The 27,168-nt window shown below is 41.1% G+C and overlaps 1 protein-coding gene and 1 non-coding gene across 4 annotated transcripts in view; one reads left to right on the top strand and one right to left on the bottom strand.

The window, feature by feature from the left end:
- rho-5 (rhomboid-5) overlaps nucleotides 1–27,168 on the bottom strand; it is a 670,560-nt gene that overhangs the window by 158,045 nt on the left and 485,347 nt on the right. The gene's annotated exons all lie outside the window — the stretch shown is intronic.
- On the top strand, nucleotides 3,829–3,903 carry TRNAT-UGU (transfer RNA threonine (anticodon UGU)). The gene has a single exon. It is a non-coding gene; the product is annotated as a tRNA-Thr (tRNA).

Below are 27,168 nucleotides of genomic sequence, written 5' to 3'. Positions count from 1 at the left end.
CGTTCCACATTGACAAGAACGTTACAGAACTGCAAATGATATCTTAAATGATCGTCCGTATATACAGTGTGTCCCAAAATAGTGTTTACAATGTTTGCAGGGGCGGCACCAGGGTGACCCGAAGGGGGTGCTCCCCCTTCAGCACCCCATGTCCAAAAACGATATTCTTCTGAAAACATTACTTCTTACAGTGTCATATTATGTCATGTCGTTGCCATATTGAGGGCCGAATGTTAGGTACTGAAGTGAGACTGCTGTTATTATATACAACAGGCAAGCATGGATTCTACTCTCAAAGAGATTCCGCATTTAGTACCCTGTACTGTCAGCAGTCTATAAAGATCATACCGACTACCCGCTCTTGCAATACTGCCACAAGGTTTTGAATGTAATAACAGAATATGCTTTGATATGTTGTAACTAACTAACTCTCTAGCTTTCTTAAACCCGAAGGCTGGCTGCAACAATACAAGCCTTACATCTGTCGCTATCCTGGGCAAGATCAATCAAGTCTTTTCCATCCTTACCGGTCTCCTTCAGGTCCATCTCAACGTTATCCCTCCATCTTCCTACAGGTCTCTTACCATCATGTTTCCCGACAAGAATCCTGAAAACTCTTCTTTCCTCTCCCATTCGTGCCACATAACCTGCCAACCTAAGCCTTGTTGATTTAATTATAATAATAACTGCACTGTTGCAACACCCCATGGATATACGTTAAACGGATATATTGTGTACAGAAAGCACTAATCATTGTTCAAAATTACCACCTTTGCACCGTACATATGCCTTAAGTCTCTGTGGCCACTGATCAATTGCAGTACGCTCTGTATCGAGAGGAAAATCAGCCACTGCCCTCAAAAGAGAGGGCTTCAGACTGGGATGTTCTTGCAGGACATATCTTGAAGTACAGACCCCAATTTGTAGCTCAGAGGGTTGTGCTCTGGATTGCCAAATGGCTAATATGAAGGGAGAAATTAATTTCGGCCACATTCGTCTCAAATCACTATTCGAGTTGGTGCATGATCCTGCTGAAAGCTCCATGGAAAGAGAGTGTTGCTGAGATCATTGACCATTGGCTTCAGGACTGCCTCCTGGTACTTTCTCGCAAAAATGGAGCTCAGTAGTGCCATCACAAAGAAGAATTGCGAGATTTCATTGGTCAATTCAAAAGTTACCAATAACAGAACAAGGACTTTTTGTTGAACCATCAGCTCAAATTTGAGTGTAATTTAGATATTTTATAATAATCCGACATGGCAACACTGAACGCCCAAAATCAACCTATTCGCTACGCAAACATTTGGAGCGATGTCGTTTCGTTTGTGCTCCTTCGCTGCCTCTTACGAACACCCGTCATGGCGTATGATACATTAATGTTCACGATTGAAAATTGCACGACCACCCTGAGGCTTGGTTGTAATTGACGATGCTCGGAAGCAAAGCGAATTCGTGTAATTGGATTGTTCATTGCTCTCTTGGAAATGCAATTGTTGCGTGAAATATTAATCGGCAAACAATAATGGAGGCTCGGATTCTTAGCTATTTGATTAAAATATGAGCTGCATGAGGTGTAAGGTGGGTAATGTCTCCACAGCAATCCAAACGAATTTGATTTGAATTTACACATTATACACAAACTATTGTTATGTACAATGATAGAGACAAACCCCAGAAAACAAGATAGAACCGATAAATAAATGTTCTTCGAGTCCATTAATGACCATTAATTGTAAAAAAAATATATATGTAGACTCACATGTGGTTTATTTATGTCTCCGATACAAAAACCCTGACGTCCTCAAGTGCAATTAGATAATCGACGAATTGCAACAGAGTGTGGATAGTTTAAAGTTAGCATGCAACAAAGCTTACCTTTCTTCTCCTGGGAGATTTCACGAAAACACTTTCACCTCAGCATCCAGAGAAGACACATAGTTAGAAAAACTGGTGCAAAATTTAGCTCTTCCCCGGAAGTTACAAATTTTCAAGTTAACAATTTTAAGTGTCGCAATGTAATCGCTGAAAACGTGATTTCTATTTTAAAAAAGGAACTAAAGTATGATCTAGTTACTTTTAAAAGTAGCTAAAGTTAGATTTCCTATAAAAAGTAGCTGCTACATGCAACTGTGTTAGAAGCAATTTGTTGGGGTCTGCCCGGTGGCGTAAGGGTAACGTTGTCATCTTGTAATCAAGGGATGCCGGGTTCGATACCCGGTGGAGGCACATAGTGGTTCGGATCCCATTTTAAACTACACAGGGTGAACCAAAAGTCCCATTACCCCCTGTTTATTTTTCACATATTGACGAATAATATTCATGGTCCAGTATAGTACCGGGTGTCCCAGAAGTCTTTCCCTGATTACAAACTTTATTCATATCCGCTGTATGCAAGGTAGGATATGTGATAGTGGTGCCAAAATGTTGTAAAAATAACCAAGTTTTGTTGTTGCAGGTTTCAGTAATGTGGCTGTAGTGTAGCAGTGTCAGTACCAAGGAATCCGGAATTAATGCTCTTGACATCGGGTGGCATCTTTCCATACAATGTTTCTTGGACTTGACAGGATTTGGGAATGAAGATAAATTCCATTTTTTAAATACCAATTTAATGATGGCAGATATTCTGGACGAAAGAATTCTGTACATTTCAAAGTTCCTCTGCACTGTTATTGGTGACCGGGTCTCGTGATACCAGAGGACATGCTGAGCTTTTTCCTGATTTGTGAACATTTCCGGTTTCCTGGGCACTGTCACTGCTTCACTACAGCCACGTTACTCAAACCTGCAACAACAAAAAAAACTTGGTTAGTTTTCCAACATTTTGGCACCACTTTCACATCTCCGCCTTGCATATAGCGGATATGAATAAAGTTTGTAATCAGGGAAAGACTTCTGGGACATCCTGTATAAAAGGATATACATTTGATCAGATAAGGTTATAGAAAACTTGTTCCAGTGTGTCTGTGTACGCCATCATTTTCATAACAGAGAATTATTCGCCTCCAAGTACGATGAGAAATTCTCCTCAGCATTGCTGGAGTGATTGAAGCAAATGCATTAAGAGCGGCTTCTTTAAGTTTGTCAGTTGTCTCGTAACGTTTGCTAGTCACCTTCTGTTTGATCTAACCCCACAATGCATTATCACACGATCACAGACAGATCCGGACTTCTGGGTGGCCACTTCAGAGATGCTGGCAAATGTTCAGAACCTCTTCCAATCCATTTGTTTCCAAACCCTTAATTGAGATATTCTCATACGGCAATACCATAATGTGCTGGTGCACCATCCTGCTGGAACCAGACTCGACCGAGAAGTCCTCAATTGTGCCGTTCAGCAATAAACCAGTCATGTGACATGGTGACATTGTTTAATTAGGTTCACAGCACCTACAAAGAAATATGGACCAAACAGGAATGTGGTAGACATTGCAGCCCTTGAAGGTGAATAATTCTCTGTTATGAAAATGATAGCGTACACACAGACACTCTGGAATACGTTGTTGTATATAGCCTTATCTGATCAAATGTATCTCCTGTTATACATGAATATTATACATCAATATGAAAATAAATAATTGGGGGAAATTGGACTTTTGGCTCACCCTGTAGGTCCTGTCCTGTCCGGATTAGTCTATCTGCGCATAAAGTGGACTTAAAACAAAAAAAACTCAAACAAATAAGTAACTTCTTGCTTCCAAACAATGCTCCAAATTAATGTACAGTCACCGTCAATAAAAATGGGACACAGAGATCCTGAAATACTCGCTTCCCTGCAAATGTGTTATGTGTGTTGCATAACTCTACAGCGATTTTCAATGGCAACTTGGGGCCTCCCCCATGGCGCAGTGGTAGCGTATTTGCCTTGTAATCAAGGGGTCCCGGGTTCGATACCCGGTGGAGGCACAAGTGGTTCGGATCCCACTTTAAACTGTAGGTCCAGTCCCGATTAGCCTTACTGTGCATAAAGTGGACTTAAAACAGCAACTCAAAGCAACTCAATGGCAACTTCTTCCATTGCTGTACAGTTAGGCAACACACATAACGCCTTGCATAGAAGCGAGTATTTTTTTGCTGGCGACTGTACACTGTTCTCATATCTAACACAAAACATTGATACTAACTGGACTGGTATTATTCCTAACAGCAAATTCACACGTGACATTTCCATCACCCAGTTGTCCATTTAGCAAACTGACCCTTTCTCTACCTGCACAATTGACCAGACAAGTAGTAATAGTAACTCGATAAAAAGAATCCACGTCGTTGTACAGCGGTCAATCCTTTTGAATGCCGATGGTGGTCGACTGCAAACAAAAACCTGCATGTGAAGTTGCACACGGCCCATTTCACCAACAGTCCGGGATGGAAGCTGCAAACAATGGATCCTCTGCGAGGATAGGTCAACAATCGACCTTTCATTCGATCCTCAACAATGTGCCGGTACTGGTATCGTTTGTTGAAATAATCTGTTCTAAATAAGCATTTATGTTATCCAACTGGCACAATCGTATGAAAATAAACTGAGATAGAAAATAATCTAACTTTTGTAGAGAGAAATCCGAGGGGGTAATGAATTCCACACACACGGGGGAAAAACCGTGCACTAAATGAACTATGTTGGCAGTTGGTAAGGGTTTTCCTCTAAACGGAACATGTAATAGTGCGAATGCACTATTGTGAAAACGTGAAAACAAATTTTCTATTGAATAACATGGCTTTGTCTTGGCATTCTACTATTCTGAACAGTTATACATATTTTTGAATTTCTTTCGGATGTTGCCTACCTCTATACACATTGTTTCTGGAAAATAACATAGTTTTAGACAGCATTGTCAATGTTAAGGGATTAGGCAAGAATGCATAAGGGCTAGATTCAGCATATGATCGTTACATTCGTACCTTGAATCGCTGCCACATAGGCTATAAGCGCAATTCTCATCAAATGTGTTTACTACACGCTCCGAAACCTCTGCAGAAAACATGGCGGCGGGGCGTGATTTCGCGCAATGAATAATGGGGGAAGTTGCACATTGAATATCTTATTTGTTGCTTTGTGTAGTTTGTTCTTCCCCAATTTTCATTCCTTCTGTTAATGGAAAACTAATGCATGTGTGTGTGTGGACCTCGTATATAATCACAACTAAACAAATACACTATGGATGTCAAATCACGGACGATCGGCCACACCATCTCTGTCCAATTTTAACCACATTTGCAAGATGTGATCCATGTGCTACATATTATCTATCAGGCTCCAATTTTGATCCTACAAGTCATTATGAGCCAGAAGATTTATCCTGGTGCAAGAAATGGTCTATCGTCTATGGACCAATGTTGACAAACGTATGTTTCGTGCACACACCATGGCTGGTTCGTCATCTGAAATGCCTCCTCCCCGTGTGTTGGTTGCCTTCCCGTTCACTTCTCTGTGAATGTGGCAAACCAAGTGTTCAAAGTCCCCTCGCATGGGAAGCGCCGAGCTCTGGTTGGCTGAGAACAAAGCGCATGGAGTTTCCAGCGCTCCTCTCAGTGGCTGGAAGCACTCACGTGATGGCTACAAGGTCTTCCGGCATACGACAGACGAGTGGCGGGAGCGGTACCATACTAAACCTTCTGGGTTTGGTCATTGTTATTGTTTTGTTTTATTTGACTTCGCTTTTTGCGCCACTTTTGGCTAATTTGCGAAGATTGGGATGAGTGATGATATGATGAGATAGATGAATGGACACTCACAAACATCCATGCCCAGGCCAGGATTCGAACCCTGGACCCCTAGCGTCGTAGCGCGATATGCTAACCACTCCGCCACAGGGGTCGGCATTGCAAGTCTTGTTGTATAAATAAACAGGACTAGCATTCCTCCTAAAAATATTAGGAACAACGCAGCAAAATCATGTAGATTTTTGAAATATAGATATAGTTAAGCAAGCTATAATGCTTTGTATAATTAATGTAATTCCTATTAATAGTGGATGTTTTATCTGCAGCAGTAGTACTGTGGAAATGATTTAATTGAATTTTAATATCAATAGTTTAAATAGATTATTGACTTTGGGAGTTATTGGTGGTATCGTTAACTCGTTTGGCCCAGCCGAGACTTATGACCAAAAACTCAATATGCTGACCAAGGCAGAAATTGATTTTATTATAAAACATAAACTAAAAGTAACGTTTCAACCTTTTTTTTTTTGTACTTGGTGCAGAGTCTGAAGAAGACCTAGCTAGAAGGTTGAAACGTTACGTTTAGTTTATGTTTTATAATAAAATCAATTTCTGCCTTGGTCAGCATATTGAGTTTTTCATATCATTATCATAGAAACAAGACTTAATGGTTATAACTGGGGCTCGGAAGTTGAAGGCCTATACATTGCCAAAAAAAAAGACCTAAAAATATCAAAATAAAGGACACAAACGAAAAAAAGGACGTATAAATGTGATCCAAATTAATTAATAACCAGTTTTAATTACATATTTAATGAATAAAGAAAATACAAAATTCTGGTGGTATGGAACACACAGTGCGAAAAAAACTATATGAATGAAATGCATCTTCTTTCAGACATTATATATATATTTTTTAGATTAACATAATTTGAAAAATCATATTTGAAGAATCATATTTGGCCTAACCACACTAGGGTTACATAAATAGGGTTACAGAAGAAAGTGAAGTTGGAAAAAAGAAAAAGCCGTTAAGACCTAAAAATAGGCTAAAAAAGGACCAATAAGCCAAAAAACGCCGAAAAACGCAAAAAAATGGCGTATGCAGAAGTTACAGTTGGGAGGGGCGAATTTCAGTCGGTTACCATATCTCACCGAGAATCAATTCTAACGTACAGTTACACTGTTCTATGTAAACAAAATATCCTACTGTAAATAGGAACCAAGCTGACTTCCATGTTCAAGAGATCAGAATATTGCTTTGCGAAAATAGAGGTCCAGGACTGAAACAGAGTTACATTATTGTATGTCGTTATCAGTGGCGTATACTCAGTCAAAGATCTGGGCTATCTCACTATGTCACAAGGTCCTAGGCTATGAATAGAAATAAGTTTACAAACTCCTAAGAAATCAGGTTGCCAACTCTTAAGCAATCAGGTTGCCAACTCATAAGAAATGAGGTTGCCAACTCATAGGAAATCAGGTTGCCAACTCATAGGAATTCAGGTTGCCAACTCATAAAAAATCAGGTTGCCACCTCATAAGCAATCAGGTTGCCACCTCATAAGCAATCAGGTTGCCAACTCATAAGAAATCAGGTTGCCAACTCATAAGAAATCAGGTTGCCAACTCATAGGAAATCAGGTTGCCAACTCATAGGAAATCAGGTTGCCAACTCGTAGGAATTCAGGTTGCCAACTCATAAAAAATCAGGTTGCCACCTCATAAGCAATCAGGTTGCCAACTCATAAGAAATCAGGTTGCCAACTCATAAGAAATCAGGTTGCCAACTCATAAGAAATCAGGTTGCCAACTCATAAGAAATCAGGTTGCCAACTCGTAGGAAATCAGGTTGCCAACTCCAGAATCACCATCATCATTTCACTGATATGAATAATTTTATTTACAATTTATGATAGATTTTTCGCCTGTATTTTATTCTCTAGACTTCAGGCTTCGCAGATAGCCTAGAATATACGCTCCTGGTCGTTATCATAATTTCCTCTATTACCATTGCACGGTAAACTGAACGATCAGATTGGAGTAAAATGAATAAAGAAAGGGGGGACTATTCTCTATAGGAGTCTAGGGTTCGATGCCCTTTTGAGGCATATTACAAGTGGTTCGGATCCAAAATTTAAACTGCACGTCCAGTTCCGATTATCCAATCGTGAGCATAAATTGAACTGAAGTTTTAAAGAACATTCTCGAGCCTTGTAAACTTGGTGATAAAATAACAATTGAGTCGACAATAATATATCCTTACACTTGGGAGAGGAGATCGCCCCTATCACCCCCCCCCCTCTTGGATCAGCGCCTGCCTTGGAAGGTCAGGGGCTGACCCCCTCCCTCCAATATCCTGGTCTGCTCCAACCGTATTTTATGCACGCCAGCATGCTCGCATCGCCGCAGAAACCCTAAGCTGGTGCCCCACCAGAACAATGGACAAGCGGAGACTAAGTTCGTTGAACAAGAACCCAAGAAGATAAGGAACGGGGGGGATGGGGGGGGGAGCAGAGGATGAAAATAGAAAGACGACGAACACGTGTGATTAATACCGGCGAAACTTCACGAACTAGCAGCGAGAAGGAGAGGGGGGAGGGACCTCCCACAGTTCGGTGCACTTTGCAACCCATCTTCTCCAATCTGGGTCCGACATGGTCTAGCGCGGGAGGGTGAGGAGAGAGAGTTGGGGCTTATCCTGTAATTAGTCCACCCGCTAGACCCACAACTTCCCTCCGGTAATAATCTGCGTTGGACGGGGAGGAAGTTTCGACTAACTGGCCTCGGCCAGGAATAACTAAATGATGGCGGAGGGCTCTAATCTGAAGGATTCTGGGAAATTTCTATTCCAAATTTCCGCTTAGAGAACTTTTCTTTTTTGTCAAATTTAAAATTCTAATCCCTGGGTGTCTCCTCCCACCTATTATTATTTTTTTAAAAAAATCAAAAAAAATCCGCACTTTTCGCAATACCCAAAGGCGATCTTGAGTTGTTGAGGACCAAGAAGAGGAAGAAAGTTTTCAGAAAGTCCACTTTATGCACACGTAAGTAACACCAGAGTAGAAACCGAGGTGTGGAGTAACTTCTCACATTTGAAGATTCAGGACGAGTTTCCAAAAGGTGCACTGGATTTCTTGGTTCATAACTTTTAAATGTAACAGACAGACAGAGCAATACCTTTTGTAGTGTCAAATTTCAATTTGCAAGATTTGCAACTTTTGAAAATGTTATATCTTCACGTTCATTAGTTCCGAGATGGATTGTTGTCTTTTACGGCCAGACAGAGGGCGATCGCTTCATTTTACGTTGCCTTGAATTCACCAAAGTTCATCTTCATAGCCCTTGTAGTTACTAAGATAGAGTGGAGATTATATTCATAACATCTCTGGCTGTTATGCATTGTTAGCTTTGGAGCGAGTCGTAACTTCCGTAGCCACCAATCAACGAGCGAGTCGCTGACGTCCTCTCAACCCTGTACCAATCGCAAACGCTCTTGCTAGCGCGCTACGCTGTTCGTAGGCTCGCTAGCAAGACGCGCGAAAATATTAATACTCCAGCCTGTATTTGATTTAGATTTATTCTTTCATGTGCGAGCCATAAGCTGTACGCACTACATAACATACTGCATTTAGTTGATCTTATATGCGGTCTCTGAAAACATAATTAACCAAATACAGTGTAGCTACTTCCAAAAATCCCTGCATGTCGCAACAGGCACCGAAAACAGCGGGGTACTACGGGAACTCGCGCTAGGGAAGGAGAGCACCAGGCTAACGTGGAGAAGGGTTAAATATTGGGAGACACTATCAAAGGTAAGGCTCTCGTACAACAAGTAAGGGAAGGGGAAATGGGCTCGTGGGCAAAAGAAGTTAAAGGTAAACTATTTGAGATCGGGTTGGGATGGGTATGGGAAGAAGAGCACGAAGACCACAGAACACTTGAAATCGTTAAACAGGGACTAGAAGATATAGATCGGCAAGAAATAATGGCGGAAACTGCAAATAAAATATCACTAGAACTCCAGACAAGGGACATCGGGAATGAGAACAAGCAAATTATATGAAGAAAGGAAGCAAGAGAGGGACTAGTATGGCTGAGACTGGGGGGGGGGACACAGTGCGCTGAAAAGAGAGGGAGGTACACATGAATGTATAATATGTAAGGGGAATGACGGGAAGGATTACCTGTTTTCATGTCCGGGAACGCGCGCCATGCAGGACAAATGGCTGGAGGGTGTGGAAAAAAAAGAAGCACCCAAATTGGCTGTGGAACAGAGTGCAGGTAGTGTGGTAAAGTAACAGAAAGTGGGAGTGTTTTTGGTGAAAGTGAAGGAAAATAGAAATGAGGCGAGAAAGAAGGTAGAACGGGTGGAGTGAATGAGCTGTTAGGGGAGGGGAGATAATGTGTACAGTCATGGAAAAAAGTTCTTCCCCATAAGGCTTTAATAGGAGCAAGTAATGCAGGAGGGTAGGCAACACATATTGCACCCTTCGATGATCGGGTGATTTTGCCTGTCTTAACACCGAGAAATGTGTTCCACGCGAAGGTCAACATGACAGGAAAGCAAAGAGGGTCACGTGACTATTGGTTACGTGGAGTGTTGTGCTTCTCCACGTCCCCAGTTCTTGAATCACATTGCAGAAAAAGTAGAGCTGCATGCAATATATGAAAATAGGTTGTTTTCAACTACACGCTTAATTATGATTTTCCCAATTGTAAATCTATCAGACGTGTCTCCCGATTTAGTCGGGACAGTCTTTTACTTTGAATTCCTGTTTGTCATAGGCGTAACTTGACGGGAGCAGAAAGGGCATTTGTAACCCCCCCCCCAAAAAAAAAATCAGGTTTCTTAAAGCTGCTAAAACAGGAATTAAATACTATGATTTGACGCGTCCAAAAAAAGTATTATATTGAAAGATTGTTCCCAAATACGTAGATAGCAATTTAATACTTTGAAAGTGTCTCAGATTTGTTTATTATGTCACATCTTAGTGTGGCACAGGTCTACTACAAAAGTGGAATTTCGTAACAGAAATATGAACCCACTCCTTTTATTTCGTAGCCGATTTCATCTTGAAACTGAAATTAAGAATATTAGTTAACAAGGTAAAAAGGTAAAGTGTTCCCCTGTGCATAGCACCACGCCATGAAGACGTATAGGGGGTGTGGGGGTAACGCCCCACACTTTCTTGATCCGGTCGTGAGTGGGGGTGATGTGATCAGCATCACGCCCCTGACCGCCTTTACCCCCCAGGGTTTCCCCCAGGTACCCATGTTATTCGACGCTGGGTAGACGCCGGGACCGCTTCCAGCGTTAACAAGGTCATTGGTAAACAATAAAAAAATGTGTTAGACCCAATTCTTTAATACCTTATCATAATCTTTATCGCAATTTTAAATTTTGTTGTAAGTCCACTTTATGCAAAAAAAGGTAAAGTTCTCACCTGTGCTTAGCGCTACGCCATGAAGGCGTATAGGGGGTGTGGGGGTAACGCCCCACACTTTCTTGATTCGTTCGTGAGTGGGGGTGATGTGATCAGCATCACGCGGCCCCATACATTCTTGATTCGTTCGTGAGTGGGGGGTGATGTGATCAGCATCACGCCCCTGACCGCCTTTACCCCCAGGGTTTCCCCCAGGTATCCATGTCATTCGACGCTGGGTGGGCGCCGGGGCCGCTTCCAACGTTAGAAAAGTTCCCGGGCTTGAACCGGCCGGGGATCGAACCCGGGGCCTATAGCATGGTAGTCAGACGCGTTACCGACTGAGTCACCGGCACAGATAGACTAATCTGAACTGCATACAGTTTAAAGTGGGATCCGAACCACTATGTGCGATCACCTGGTATCGTACCCGAGACCCCTTGATTACAAGGCCTTACCACTACGCGATCAGTGAGGCGCACACAATCTTTGTATTTCGACCTTTTTAAACCTATATGTATCATATAAGAGGTTGTTTAACGTTGCTATGCCTCTATGGATTATATATAGCCAGTATTCGAGCACATAGCGTCAGGTTTCATAGAATATAAGCTTCTCTTGCATGTTTATGGTTTCCTGTCTGCAGTAGAAAAACTGGCAGGTTCCCGTAGCTTTTCTTTCAATAGTCTTCCAATGGTTGCATATCATATCACTCAAATTTGATTCATTCGTTGCGAACACAATCCCCGATGGCGGAGTGGGATCGTGGGCGCCTTGTAATTAAGGGATCCCGGGTTCGATACTCGGTGGAGGAACATAGTGGTTCGGATCCCCCTTTAAACTGTAGGTCCATTCACGATTAGCCTAACAGGACATAAAGTGAACTTAAGACACCAAATCAAGCAACCAACACAATCCCGTTATTGTCCAGATTATCGAATCCAGAGTCTTCGTCGCGAATAACATAAGCAGGAAGACAACGTGAAATAACCGAACAGAAACAGAACCTAAAACCTACATCGGATAGATTGGATTAAGTCGACGATACAGCACGGGTTCTGAAATGAAACAGAATACGAAAGTTGAGGGACCTCTATACGCACCCACTTTTCCTCCACTCAATGGGGAAGATATCCTTCTAGCTGAGAAGCCTTTACGTAGGAGTGCCCTGAGTGAACTTCAAGGCCACGACGATAAAGTGTTCTACGTGCAGCGGCGTATACTCTGGGTCATCTAGGTAATCGCAGATGACCCGGCTGTATTTCTTTTTTTTAAATATATATATATATATATATATATATATATATATATATATATATATATATATACATATATATATATATATATATATATATATATATATACATTTCCTCGCAATATTCTTCCAAACCAATTTTGATGCATACATTTCCTTGCTTCCAGCGCGCGAATACTTCAAATCGTTTGCAGCCGAATGTCCGGGAACCTTTCTCCAGCCGGTGGAATGACTTCAGGGAATCTCACCCTGACGTCATTCCTCCCGCTTTCCTTACAACCCTTGGCGAGGAGGGAGGAGAAAGGAAAGAGGGGGAGGAAACACTGCTTTTCAGGCGCGGTGATTCCGTGCCCAGGGTAAGCTCCTTCTTGTGAGAGTCCACCGGTCGCACTCTCAACCTTGAGAGCCTTTACCGTTTCCTCCGCTCAACTTGGGAAAACATACCCGGTAGAGTGCGAAGAACAGGAAAACTGAATAACATGGGCAAACCAATTCTACGCTAATTTTCACTTTACATTTGCTTCTGTCTTGCTGGTTTCTGTTACTTGAACATAAATTTATCAAAAGGGAAAAGCTTAAATATTGAAGATGAAGCAAACTGAATTAAAATTCAAGGCTTAAGCAATTAAAGCACCTATTTGCTGACTCCCCCCATCCTTGTATTTACAAAAATAGTGATTGTTTCTCCTCTCTAATCTTCAAAAGCAGCGAGAATACTTCTCTCACGGAACTGAATATTTTTTTAAAGGGAAACCCCCCTCCCCGAAATCCTACAAATATCTAATTTAAAAAGTGTATAGTGGTAATTCATTTTACTTCATTAGCAGGATTAAACACTTTGCTTAATACGTTGTAATAATCTGAGATTCATCTTCAGGACTTCTAACCCCACTGTTTCAAATTTATGTGGCGGCTGCTAATAAGGGATGATCCCCATCCCGAAATAAAATTCTGACTCTGACCTGCAATGATTCGAACTTTTAAAAACCTGTCATTTCGAGCTCGGAAAGGGATTTTTTTTTATTATTCATAGGGAATTTCATTCTGAGCCAGGAACACAACAACAGAAGTTTGGCGCGTGAAACTGAATGCGTGTAGTCGTTGGCTTCGTGCTGTGCTTCGTGTTTATTATTTATTTAGGTGTTAGTGTTTGTCGTGATAGTGCTGTGTTAAAGGGTAATGGATGTGATACAAGATTTGCTGGTGAAACCTTTTGGAACAAGATCTTTTCAGGAGAAGTTGCAAATTGTTAATACAGGTAGGCCAGTGTCATCGCTTGAACTTATTTCTACACACAAAGACAAAATCGGGAATATGTGAGGCATTTTCGCAAGCAAATTATGACAAAACACCATGGTTGACAGGAAGTATAAATGTTAATAAGCTTTGCATTTTTGTTCGCCGTGCTTACTTTTCGGGGCTGAAAAGAATGTATGGACGCGTGACTGTAATCTTTGCAACACTTGTGCCAAACATGAAAAATCCGAAAGTCACATAACTTCCTTTGTTAAGCTGCAATCTTTCGCCCAGACACGTATTGACGTGCAACTGGACAAACAGCGTGCTTTGGATGTGGTACGGCACAAGTAATCGGGTCCTGGAGTAAGTTGAATTTTGCACTTAAATTAATATTGCGGGTTTTTATTTCACTAGTGCACGTCTTTCATTTTTATATTTCACAGGCTGTTTTTTTATAGCTTTATAATACTGTCTTGTTTTATTATTTGAAATTCTACGCGTATAGTAAACTGCAATAACGAGAATTAATTGATTGTGATCGTAGCAATAAGACAAACATTCCGACACAATATTCCTAAATCCAATATGGAGCGTGACATAAATTGCACGGAAACTTTTGGAGTTTGAGGATCAAAAGGTCGGAGATTACCCACTCGTTAGAACCAGCATACGCCACTGTCTACGTGCAATGACGGGACCAAAACATACGTCAGATAGCTGTGTTCCTCCTTATTTCGTACGCCATTGATAACTGGAACACGTGACCTCGTCTTTGGTAGAGCAGAAGCCTGCTTGCTTGCCACCACCCTTTAGTTCAGTGACCTTCGCCCGTAGTCAGCAAGAGTGAATGACTCACCAGATACTTGTCTGTGAGGCTACACAAGAATAGATATTTCGTTAGTGGCTGTAAGTATTGTTTCATCTGCAGTTATATCAGTTAACATTTCAATAGTTTTCTAATGGTTACGTTAGTGATAAACATGTAAATTAGTTCTCGAGAGTGAACGTTTTATCTATTTGAACGGGGGATTTTTATAGAGCCTGCATGTATTATTTTTTCCTGAAACAAGAAGAAATTCGAAGACGCAAAAAGAGTTGTATAAGAGTAGTTAACAAAAGGAAAAAAGAAGAAGAAAACGAAAATGTAAATGCTGAAATAAATTATGGTAGAGATCGAGTGAATAACATTTTGTCATGGGGCCTCTTCGATGGAGTAGTGATAACGTCGTCGCCTTGTAATCAGTGGATCCCGTGTTTGATACACGATGGATGCACATAGTGGTTAGTATCCCACTTTAAACTGAAGGTCGAGTCCAGATTAGCATATCTGTGCACCAAACCAAAACTAAGAAAGAAATTGTCACAGTGTAAGAAAATTTCATGTTCAACCAGATACGAAACAAAAGGGAATAATATATTGCAGGTTGGAGTTCACATCTGTAGCATCTAACCAGCACAATTATGAATCGCAACATATCGTATCAGATCCATTTTTATTATACATGTATGATAATATAAGAGAAGTAGAGGAAAGAGAAAACCAAGCGAAACACGGACGCCTTCTCCAGAATTTCAAATCTCGTTACATAAGGTTCTGGGTTGGAGTCCCGAACAGGCATGACTTTCTTGTTCTTGCCCTTTTATCTGCTTCATTTCATCATAATTCATCGTTATGGTTTACCTGCAGGGGAAGAATAATGACAATAATTGCCAATACAAAGCCAATGACAAACAGAACAACTCGATTACGGAGGTGCCAAGAAGAAACGAGACTTGACAGTTTCTCCGCCTCTCGGTTTGTCGAATTGAAAATTGCTCTCCCGTTCTCGGTCTCGACTAGTTAAATATAGAAATCGAAAATGTATGTGAATGAATATACATGTATTTTATATATTCCGGTTTTGTAGGAGATTTCGTGAGAGATGAAATAAGTACTCTTCAATCGTATTTATTTTTATAATTTTTATTCCCTGTTCGATGATCGCGACGATAAGGACGAGTGACCATTACATGAAATTGATGACGAAATAGTCAAACACCCCCGACAAGGACGGTACTCAAAACCGGGAACTTTGGCGACGATATCGAATGTCAATCACTTAATGAGCTTGACCACCGAGCCTGCTTAATGTTGTTTCTCTCAGGAAATTCGTAATAACTGTCAATATCCCACATTCACTATCATTTTCTTCATAATTTATCTTATTGTTGTGATTAACCTGAATTCAAAGAATTAGTTGAAAGGCAAAAATGCAAGATTGAATGTCTCTTATGTTACTTCGTGCCGAATAATATGACGTGGTATTATGATATGAATTTATTAATCATATAATATGCCTATTCATTCCATTGATTGATCCCAATTGAGCACACAAAATATGCTATAATGTCCACTCCATGGAGGAGTGGTTAGCACAGCGCCCTACGATGCCATGGGCCCCTGGTTAGAATCTCGACTTGGGCGTGGGTGTCCTTGGTAAGTGTCCCTTCATCAATTTCATCATAGCATCACTCATCTTCATCGTCGCTATTTGCCAAAAGTGAAAGAATAGCAAATCTAAATAACAAACATCCAATCAAATCGAACATCTCTACCGATTTAATTCTATACGGTACAGAATTCCCACTTTATTACTGCATCTTAAGTCATTTTACAGCATCTCAATTGTTTTCCGATTCGAAAACATTTGGAATGTTGTTTTGTGCAGTTGATTGTGCATTGTTTCGTTGTTTGGATTGTTTAATTAACGTCGCATTAATTAGTTTTAGACCAATCGTGACGGGGGAAGCAAGAGCACAAAGAAAGCGAAAAAGACAAGGAAGAGACCACGGCTTTCTTTAAAGATAGCATCCCGTGAATACAACTCAAGTGACTGCAGAATATTATGAATAAAATTTATTTCGCTTTTTCCTTTTATTTCTGTTTCAGTTACTTTACTTCGCTTTTCTTCTACCACTCGCGTTACTCGTGTCGGTGAGGAAGAATTATAAACTCGTGAAATGGACGATGGTACAAAAAAATATATGCCTCTCCCACGGTTCGAAACTGTCAGTACAAAATATTGTCTTATATTTAAAATTTACGGGCAAATATGGTTTGTCAGGTAGCAATTTTCACTTATCTCTTTCTCAAGGGGTTCCATTGCCTCTCTGATGTCGTAGTAGTAACGTCTTCGCCATGTAATGAAAGGCTTCCGAATCCAATACCAAATAGAGACGCATTTGGTTCGAATCCCATTTTAATCTGTAGGTCCAGTGCATGAACTAGACTTAAACAATTAACGTGTGGCATGTGGTCTGTGATGAGAACCATCATTTCAGCGAACCTTCTTGACAATGACTCTAATATCACTTGATAGAATAGTATTTCCTTACGAGTAGCTCTTGTCAAGAAACCAGTTCCTGAAATTTTCTTCTGGAGGCATCGTAGCACCCAGCTGTTTGTTGTGGCTGGGGCACGAGTCATGTGACTCATGCTATCAAAGCTCAATCCTTCCCGAGAAGTCAGAATCACCAGGCAAACTTAAGCGAATATTTTGTTATTTGGGTTGCATAAACAACAGGCTTTAAGACGTTACGAAATTCTACGTCCCGTGGTCCAGGTATTTTTTTCTAAGACTGTACATAGGGGACAAACTAGGAGACAGCTTGTATTTGGTATACGTAGCGTCGTATAAAGTGGGTACCTGGAGGAAACTCTGTGTGGTAAAATCGGCCAGGGGCGTGGTGCTGATCACATCATCCCCACCTTCGGCTGTGATCAAAAAAGTGTGGGGCCCTAACTCCACACCCTCTATACGCCTTCATGGAGTACTGCACAGGGGAGCACTTTACTTTTAATTTTACTACAGCTAATGTTGAGTTAATATTAACTGTTGTCGTAACGATTTTCATATTTATTACATATTCGCAAAGTCTAAATGGACATTGACACTCTTGTAATTCCATATCATTTTTTTTAAGGTCATCTTTTTCTAAGACGTATAATATCTTCGAAACTAAGTCGTAGAAGAGTGGGATTCCTATTCTTTGAAAGTATTATCGCATTAGGTTTAATAACAATACGATACAGCGTTATGAAAACTATAATAGCCACACGGAGGGAGGGGCAAAGGCCAGTATGTGTCGAGTTATATTGTGGTTCTCTTGTGAGCGTAGTATAAAATATAGAAGATGTTTACGCTCGAAATGTTTTTAGTCCAAATATGCATCAAATAAGGTAATATTTAGCTTCAAGATAGCAAAAAGGGATGGCTGAAAAGAGCTGATGGTATTTCCAATTTCCGCTTACCGGAATGGTACCCCCCTACTATTCGTTGGTCTAGCCTATATTCTACTAACCAATATACAATTTATTGACATTAATAACCCATAATATTAACATCGTAAATAAAAATAAAACTGGAAAAGTAATTAAAACAATGAATGTTTAATTGACTTAATTAATGGATGTAAAGAAAAATGCAATTGGTGTAGCCGTAGACTGAGGGTGGGGGGGGGGTATTTGGGAGGTTAATTCTTGGACATATGGTGCAGGAATTACGTATTCATGTTAACAAGAGCAAGAGAAAGAATATTGTGTGCTCTTTACGAAATACACCGTTAAAACTGTTTTGTCAAAAACTGAATAAAAATTAATCATTTTAAAAATTTAATCGGATAGTCAGAAGTAACAACCAGTGTTTACCACGTAAGGTAAAAAAAACCTTTGAGGATCCAGGATGGTAAACTCGATGGTAAGATACCTGAAGGAACCCCAACACAAGGATGAAAGAGTGTTCTGACTTTCCTGTAGGAAATTGGTAAAGACAATCAAGAATTGATTGGTCTTGCTCACGATAGAGACAGATGCTGCGTTAATAAACTTCGGGTTTAGGAATGACAGAGATTTAGTTCCTTATAGATTGGCTACCTACATATTTCCCGTGGCCATTGTTATCAGGTGTCACGACAAGAACGTTAAATCGGGGTGTCGCTGTATTTCGTGGCAATCTAAACCACTGCGGATGACCATGGGAGTCTGGAGGCAGTTCCTCTCACGGTTGCCAGCCCAAAGTCAATGAATCGACTTCCTCTTTTAAATGCAAATAGCCCACGCGGTTCCTTCCACCGTCCAAAGTGTTCGATAAAAACTCTCACCCGGTTCGCGAGGGGAATTATGAAAGAAGAATGAGGATCTTATGGGCAGAGGAAACGTGCTAGGGATCTTCTTAAAAGGGGTCGAATGCCGCCTTATAATTGGCACGGAAATTAGACCAATCGGAAAGTCCCTGAGCGACGTCCATTACCCGGAGATAAAAAATGGCCGACCCTCGAATCGCGAGGTTCGGAACCAGCTAGCGACTCCCCCCCGTATTTCACGAATGGATCCGCCCATGGGGACTCCACCCTGTTCTGTGACGAATGTGCACTGTTCAGATGAATTTCGGGGATTCCCCAGAGGGAGCGAAAGGTTTCCTTCGTTTTCGGCGCTCATCTATCATCATTACAAGCCGACTCGAATCTAGGCTTTAACCGCGGTGGAACCACGACGCTTATTACGTCATGAGAGCCACAATCACTTAGTAGGAAGGAATGGATCGCTACGAATCGGGAACACAACTGACATTTTCCCTGGCTGAGTGTTTAGCGTGGCATGCTATGCAGCCAACGGCTGTACATTCAGTACATACGTTCCATTCTGTTAGTTCACCAATCAGGATGGCCACTCTGGGACCATCATAAAATTCAAGTATAATTACAGGCAGGGTTGCTAAAGGTTCAGGAATTTTAAATAATTTCAATTCCGGTCCAGGATAGAAAATCAGCAAGCGTAAATGGGTTCTGGACCGTAAAGAACCTTTTTATCTGAAAAGTATTTCAATTCGGTCCAGGAACCTTTTTACCAGATTAATTTAATTACGGTCCAGGAACCTTTTTTCAATGAAACAATACGAAACTTGGACCGAATTTAAATTGTGCGAGATAAAAATGTTCCGGTCCTACAGAGGAATCCAATAGAACCTATAAGATTTTATGGGTAAAGAGGAAATAAAAAGTAGGCTTAATTGAGGAAATGCATGTTACTTCTCTCTTCATAAACATTTGTCTTCTCGTTTAATATCTAAGAAACTAAAAGTTAAAATATACAGAACAGCAATTTTGCCTGTAGTATTATATGGGTGTGAAAGTTGGTCCCTTACATTGAAAGATGAACATAAATTGAGAGTATTTGAAAGAAGATCCTTAGGAAAATATTCGGATCTAAAAGGGATGAGGAGACAGGTGAGTGGAGAAGGTTACATAATTTAGAACTACATAATTTGTATTCATGTCCAGATATTATTAGAATAATTAAATCAAGAAGACTTAGGTGGGCAGGCCATGTGGCACGAATGGGAGAGTAAAGAGGAGTTTACAGGATTCTTGTTGGGCAACCTGATGGTAAGAGACCTGTAGGAAGGCCAAGACGAAGATGGAGGGACAACGTTGAGATGGACCTAAGGGAAATCGGTAGGGATGGAAAAGAGTATATAGATCTTGCTCAAGATAGGGACAGATGGAAGGCCTGTGTTGCTGCAGCCATGAACCTTCGGGTTTAATAAGGCTAGAGAGTTAGTTAGTTAGTTAGTTAAGAATTTATGGGTTCCTGGACCTGATTACAGGTGTTTAAGGCCAACTTTCCAAGAATTCAGGGGTACAAGTAGATACTTTCTCCATTTCAACCCTCCGTATTAACGCCTCTCACCATCCACACACAAATATTACTAGGGAAAGGAACTTTAAGTAAATAAATGTTTTTTTCATAGCCTTATATGTCAACACAGCAAATTTTATTTTACATAAAAACACATATTTTCCAGTTTTCTGTATGTAAATACATATTTTGCGAATTTTCATTTTAAATACATAAAATCGCTCATTGACTTCATCTACCTCGAAATCCTCGAAGGAAAAATGTTTATTCTTCGCACCTCTTTCATATCGAGAGTGCTAGGTTTGTTTTGTCTTTGAACACCCTCGCTGGCAGACTTCTGGCACCTCGCCTACGATCCTATTGGGAGAAAATAGCTGTAAGTAGCTGGGGCTGGCTACACGTAACGATAGCAAGGCTTTTTAATGAAGCAATGCAGCTATTGTGGCCAGAAGGCATAAAATTTGACAATGTTCTTCTCTTGACAGATGCTGCAGCTTACATGCAGTGGTCTTGCCGTTAGCTACCCCAAAATGGTGCACGTTACATGTGTGGCGCATGCATTGCATAGAATATGTGAAAAGATAAGAGCTCTTTATCCCGATGTCGATAAACTGGTTTCAAATGGGAAGAAAGTTTTTATCAAGTCGCCTAGAAGAATAGACATTTTTAAACAAAAATGTCCTGAGGTTCCCCTTCCCCCTACACCTGTAGTTACGCGATGCAGATGTTATGCCCAGAACTTTGAAAAAAATTGTATCTGTTGTAAATGATCTCGACAAAGAAGAATTCTGCAAGAACTGTTGATGGAGCCCTCCTTAAAAGTCGAATTGGCATACATTTCAACAAACCTGTCCATTCTCTCTAATTCCATATGAAAGCTTGAATCGTCCGCGAACACTTTGGCTGCTTCCATTGGTGAAGTCCGTATAGTAGAAACGAAACTGAAAGAACTCACTGGATCTAAATGTCTAAATGTACAGAATTTTTGGGGAAAAACCAAGGTTTTCAAACAATGTGCCAAATTGCATGTGAGGTGAAGTAGAGGAAGAGGAAGCTTTGGAAAACTTCGGCGTTAGTGACATTTCATGCTTCAAATATGCAAGAATTGTTTCTTGTGACGTGGAGTGATCTTTCTCACACTATAAGATGCTTTTTAGAGATAATCGTCACAGATTTACAATGGAGAATTTGGAAAAAACTATGGTGATCCACTGCAACTCTTCCAAAAAATAGCTCGCTAAGAGGTAATCATTTAGAAACTAATTTCAGGTGTTTAAAATGCATGTTATAGTTTGTTTTTGTTACCAAATGTTTTTATTTTTGTCACATATTTTCCTGTTTTTATCACATATTTTCAACATTTATGACACATAAAAAATAAATATTTCTGAGTTTTTTAGCACATAAAGTTCCGTTCCCTAAATATTACAATCAATATAAAGGGTCTGAGCGATTCCAATGTATCCAAAAATTCTAATTCAATTCAAATAAACGGCACATATTTAAAATGTTAATTTAAGGCGAGGAGTTTACATTTGCCATTTCACATACTCAGACTCGAAGTAGGCCTCCCCGGCGGCGTAGTGGTAGCGTCGTTGCCTTGTGATCAAGGGGTCCCGGGTTCGATACCCGGTGGAGGCCTACAGTGGTTCGGATCCCACTTTAAACCGTAGGTCCAGTCCCGATTAGCCTTCCTGCGCATAAAGCGGACTTAAAACAACAAATCAGACTCGAAATACATCTACAAACGCAAATAAAAAATCTGCAAAAAAATGTTAATTGCATTACAATTTGAAACTCAAATTTTACTAAGCAGCTTCAAGGTATCTTATCTTCCAATAATCTTCTGTCTGTCAGATAGATTGTTCTGCAAAGGACACAAACGAAGTAAACTGATTGAGAGAATTCTGTTTTAATTTCCATGCAGCTATCATTTCCTTCTTCGATGAAAATAGAAGCTAAACTGTAAAAAACTTACCTCGGAGCATTTATAAATATGTATATATCAGTGGCGTGCGGTGACATTTTCCGTTGGTGAAGCAGATCCCGAAAAATTAAGAGAACCAATAATTCATTGCTTCTACATGGTACGTTATAATGAATACTGTTTCCATAACGTCTCTAAGGGAAAGATGAATGTCCTGGCGCAGTTGTTCATTTTTCGAATTTCCGTTGGTCTGTTGTCAAACGTATTTAATGCAACAGAAGATCGCGGATGACTGAAACAATCTTCAAGATTTTCACACATTGCAATATTCACAAATCCACTTTGGCACCACGCAGTTCTTTCCGCAGTAAATAGTAAACAATGGCAACACTAAAGTTTTTGAAGCAAAGAAATAGAAATTCACCCGCCTGAAAAAACGTAACTTTTCACCTCGCAAAGCGCTCGAGAAAAGTGTAAGCGCGGCCAGCGAGCTTTACCAACTCTATTTGGCGGATGTGTCCATGGGCATGTTAGTTGTATTAGTAGACCGAACGCTCGGAAACTTTTATCTTCACATAGGTCATCCGTATGCGTTTCTCCTGTGTTTTGAGACATTATAGTTTAATTTTGAATATAAATTTAAACTAGCTTGGTGGATATGCTACATCGCTGACAGTATACAGTACACTTTGACACTTAATCGTGCAGTTCGCAACACTGAGGACATCAGTACACTGAAGCGATGGCACTTTGGCTTTCTTTCGGAGTTACCGGTTGGAAAACAAAATTTGGCTCCACGCAACCTACTCTCTCATTGGACCTTCAAGGTTGCCGGGGTATTTTTCGGGCTTCTGGTGGCATTGCCAGGGTGATACACTACGCAGATGTTTTGTCAACACGCCGCGAGAGGGTGTTGATGGCCCCACATCGGAAAAAGACGAACCTTGGAGGCTTGCAGGTTGATTCTATTGAGGCAACACGGAAGAAATAATGAAAGATCAAAAGTTAAAGAATTGATTTGTAACAGTTACGCTGTGTGCCACCACTGCTGACCTTGCTGTACCGGAGTGCACACGCATGGTATATATGGGGTTTGGAAGTTGCAATTTTTCACGTCTACGGAGAAAAAATCAAGCATAATTCCCAGTAAGTGGCTACCCTGCCAATTCAACAATCGTTGCGATTAAGCTGTAGAAGTAAAAAGGCTAATAACGAACTATAACACTTACTTGTTTCCTGCTGCCACAAGTCTGGCTTCCTTGTGCACCACTGAAGCGTATGTCTGAGTGGTGTAGTCACCCTAAGTACAGTAAAACCACGTTAATCCACGTTATATCGTCTCCACGATATATATCGCTAAAATATCGTGACGATATATCGCCAACACGATATATCGCCGACACGATATATATCGCCAAATAACGTGACTATATATATCTCTGACACGATATATATCACTAACATATACTGACGATATATCGTCTAGTTGATATCGCCTGGACAATATTTCTTTAGTATCACGATATACCGTCTGGACGGTATATCGCCTAACACTAAAGACTACTTAACTGGCCTCGGAGATCACGTAAGTTTCTACCAGTTTAGCGGAAACTCAACAGATGTCTCTATCTTAGGCATCTCTTTATAGGTACATTAAAAATTAAAATGCCCCACCTCTGTTATTTCTCAATAAGGTAAGATAAGAAAGAGTCATCTGTCCAAGTGGCAACGGTGGAAAAGTAGGTGTTACAACTACCAAACTGGAGGATTTCTGCAATGGTTGCGTAGCATTATTCCTCTATCTCACTCTTCCTCTGGTCTTTCACTTTTATCTCACTTAGTCGACCACTCTCTTTATCTCTCTTTACAATTTTCTTTCGTTCTTTCACCCTTTCTATCAATCTCTTTCTCCTCTGTTTTCTAAAATCTACCTCTCACCTCATCCCCCTCTCTACTTTTACATATATTTTCTTTATGTCACTCTAGTTTCTTCTCTATCTCTCTCTCTCTCTCTCTCTCTCCTCTCGCTTTCCTTCTTACTTCCCCTCCTCCTCTCTCTACCTTTACCTTCACACTTTTCTTATCTCTACATATCTCTCTCTCGCTCTCCAGTAAATTTAAACACCAGAAAGAGTAAAAATGCGTGCAGGGCAAACTTGTTTCAACAATTAATATTTCACCTGGCAGTCAAACTCCATTATATACGAAACATGATAACAGCTGTCACCTTGCAATTGTTCATCCAAATGCCCATCAATCGCTTTTGAACCATTATGGAATGGAGAAACAATAACCAAAAAGCAAGAGCTGCGGCATACATATAAATAGTTTCGCGCCCAGGGCACAGATGGCAGCAGTGAAAACATGATGCGCTCAGGTACATAGAATCACAGCGAGTCGAAGCGTCTTCTTACTCCATGCACTACTGGTCTTCCCTTAAGAACAGACTTAAGGCGCCTCAATAAGTTTCCAGAAACGACAACACCGAGTCCGAGATTAAAGGAGTTTCCACTTCCGCCGTCTATACGTGACAGTTGAGTAGAGGGGAGGGTTTTTTTTTCATATTTTTTTTCTGGGAAATCTCAAGCTGTCAGACCCACACTTCTGCGTTGTGGCACGACTCCACTGGACGTCCCCGCACAGCAGCTGGCCCTGACACTCTCTGCCGCAGGGAGGTCCGATGTCAACCGGTCCCCTCTGGCTGAAGACACGACCCGCTACCAAAATCCCCAAATTTCAGTTTCTCCAGAGGGAACAGAGAGCGTTCTTCTTGATGCGAGCAAAACTAACCTTGGGAACTTGCGGACAGATTCTCGCACCAGAGCCTTGTCACGAGAAGCTATGTCGGGGAAGATTAAGATGCAAGGTGTCAAGTTGAGTAAATGAAGAAGCATTCCTCGTTCTCCGTCTTCTCGATATTTCAATTCTTACCTATTAGTTATTTATTTAGTCACTTGCTATAACTAAGGGCCAAACAATCTCGATCTACGTTATTGATTTAATTATAATTGTTATTAACCGTGGCCGCGGTTGCTCAGTCGGTAACGCGTCTGACTACCGTGCTAAAGGTCCCGGGTTCGTTCCCCGGCCGGTTCAAATCCGGGAATTTTCTAACGTTGGAAGCGGCCCCGGCGCCCACCCAGTGTCCAAGACATTGGTACCTGGGAAACCCTGTGGGGCGTTACCCCCACATCCCCTATACGCCTTCATGGCGTGGCCCTAAGCACAGGGGGGCACTTTACCTTTTTTTAATTTACCGTCGTTTTCGTGCCAGTTTTGGGTAATCACGACGATATGATGAAATTGACGAAGAGACACTCACAAATAACACCGATGCCCAGGCCGGGATTCAAACCCGGGCCCCCGTCTTTCTTGGTTACATTGTACGTGATGTGATCAACACCACTCTCGGTACGCTCCGGCTGCCTTTACCCCCTCTTCCCCACGAAAATATAAATTACAGGCAGAGTGACCTTGCAGTCGGTTTAAGCTGGCCAATGTTGAATGTTCCCACCTGATATCAGCCACTCCCGGTTTCCTGCAAAAGGAGAAGGTTATATTTCGATAATTGCTAGGAATACATACATTTCTGACTGTACATGCAGGGCGTACATCGTATACCCTCTGGGTATCCTTACTCAATACCGTATACCTACCACTTTCGGTTACTGTAGATTTTATCTTTAAATTCAATACGGTGTATTACACCGACAATGAGAACGTGGATTTTTCTTTCGATTTACCCGTTGACTCCGAAACGAAGAAATATCAAATTTTCGTTTGCAAAACCGATAGTAATAGCCGCTTGACAACAGCTTGCAAGCACTTGTTAGTAGACTGTTCTAAGCCTTTTGGAAAACATTGAATTCCCCAGCACACAAACGAATAAGAACATCTGCCTCTGGGGGCTGCTTTTAACATTGATTAGCCACGTCCGATATTGAAGATTCCTTCGGGCGATGGCTTCCAGCATCGGAATTCATGAAGACAGACCTGTACACTCGCAGTCTCCCCACCCCAATGCTTCTTTAAGCAAATGAATGCTGCCATTGCTGGAATTTTGCGAAATTTTCGAGCGGCTTCGCTTGGTTTCGGCCCCCTCGAGCAGAACAGCCGGTTCCCTTCGGGTAATGGGGAGGAATTCTTATAATGTGCTGTCTCCCTAGCTCTGAACAAACATCGATCCTGGTTACGACTTCCAGAGAAGATAAAACGATATTCCCATCAACGGAATGGTCTACCTCTCTCTCTCTCTCTCTCTCTTTCATTCTTCAATCTATACTATTCTCTCTCGTCTTCTATCTCTCTTTCCACATTCATTCTCTTTCTCACTTCCAACTTTCTCCATTCTCTTCCTCTCTCCTTATATTTTTATTTCTTTATTACCCTCCTTCTATCAATCATTTCCACATCTCTCTCTTTCAACATCTACCTCTCATCCTTCTCTCTCTTCATCATCATCTCTCTTTCCTTATCTCTCTCCATCTCATCTTCTCCCTCTCTCTCCTCATCGCCCTCTCCATCTTTTCTTTATTCTTCTACGCCGTTTCTCCGTTTTCTTCATCTCTACCTCTCCTCCTTTCACTACATCTATCTTTCGGTCTCTCTCATTCCCTCTTCAGTTATTTTCATTATTTTCGGGATGAACTGCTAAAGGCACCGAAGTACAGCCTCACTTTCACGTAGTACACTCCGGTAAACTGCATTCCTGCAAAATTAGCGAGGCTCTGGCGTGTGGACCTGCAGCCTATAAGGTTGTGGGTTGTCCTGGCATGCGCTGAGTGCTCCGTTACAGCCCAACGTTTTAACTTCTGTATGGAGATTTTAAACGTCGGAGAAACTTGTTGGTCTTACTTAAAGTAAGTTGTTTGGCCTTGTATAATGCGCAGTCGAGCACTAGCTTCAGGTCTGACGCCGGCTTCACAGACGAGATGCTTTGTCGGACCTTTTACCTCCTAGATCTGATGCTTGTTCCCGTTTGCCT

This window comes from Lepisma saccharinum, chromosome 7 (genome assembly GCF_977018435.1).
Source record: "Lepisma saccharinum chromosome 7, izLepSacc3.1, whole genome shotgun sequence".
Lineage (NCBI taxonomy): Eukaryota > Metazoa > Arthropoda > Insecta > Zygentoma > Lepismatidae > Lepisma > Lepisma saccharinum.
The sequence above is the reverse complement of the archived record's forward strand: the minus strand, read 5'-3'. Positions and strand labels throughout refer to the sequence as shown.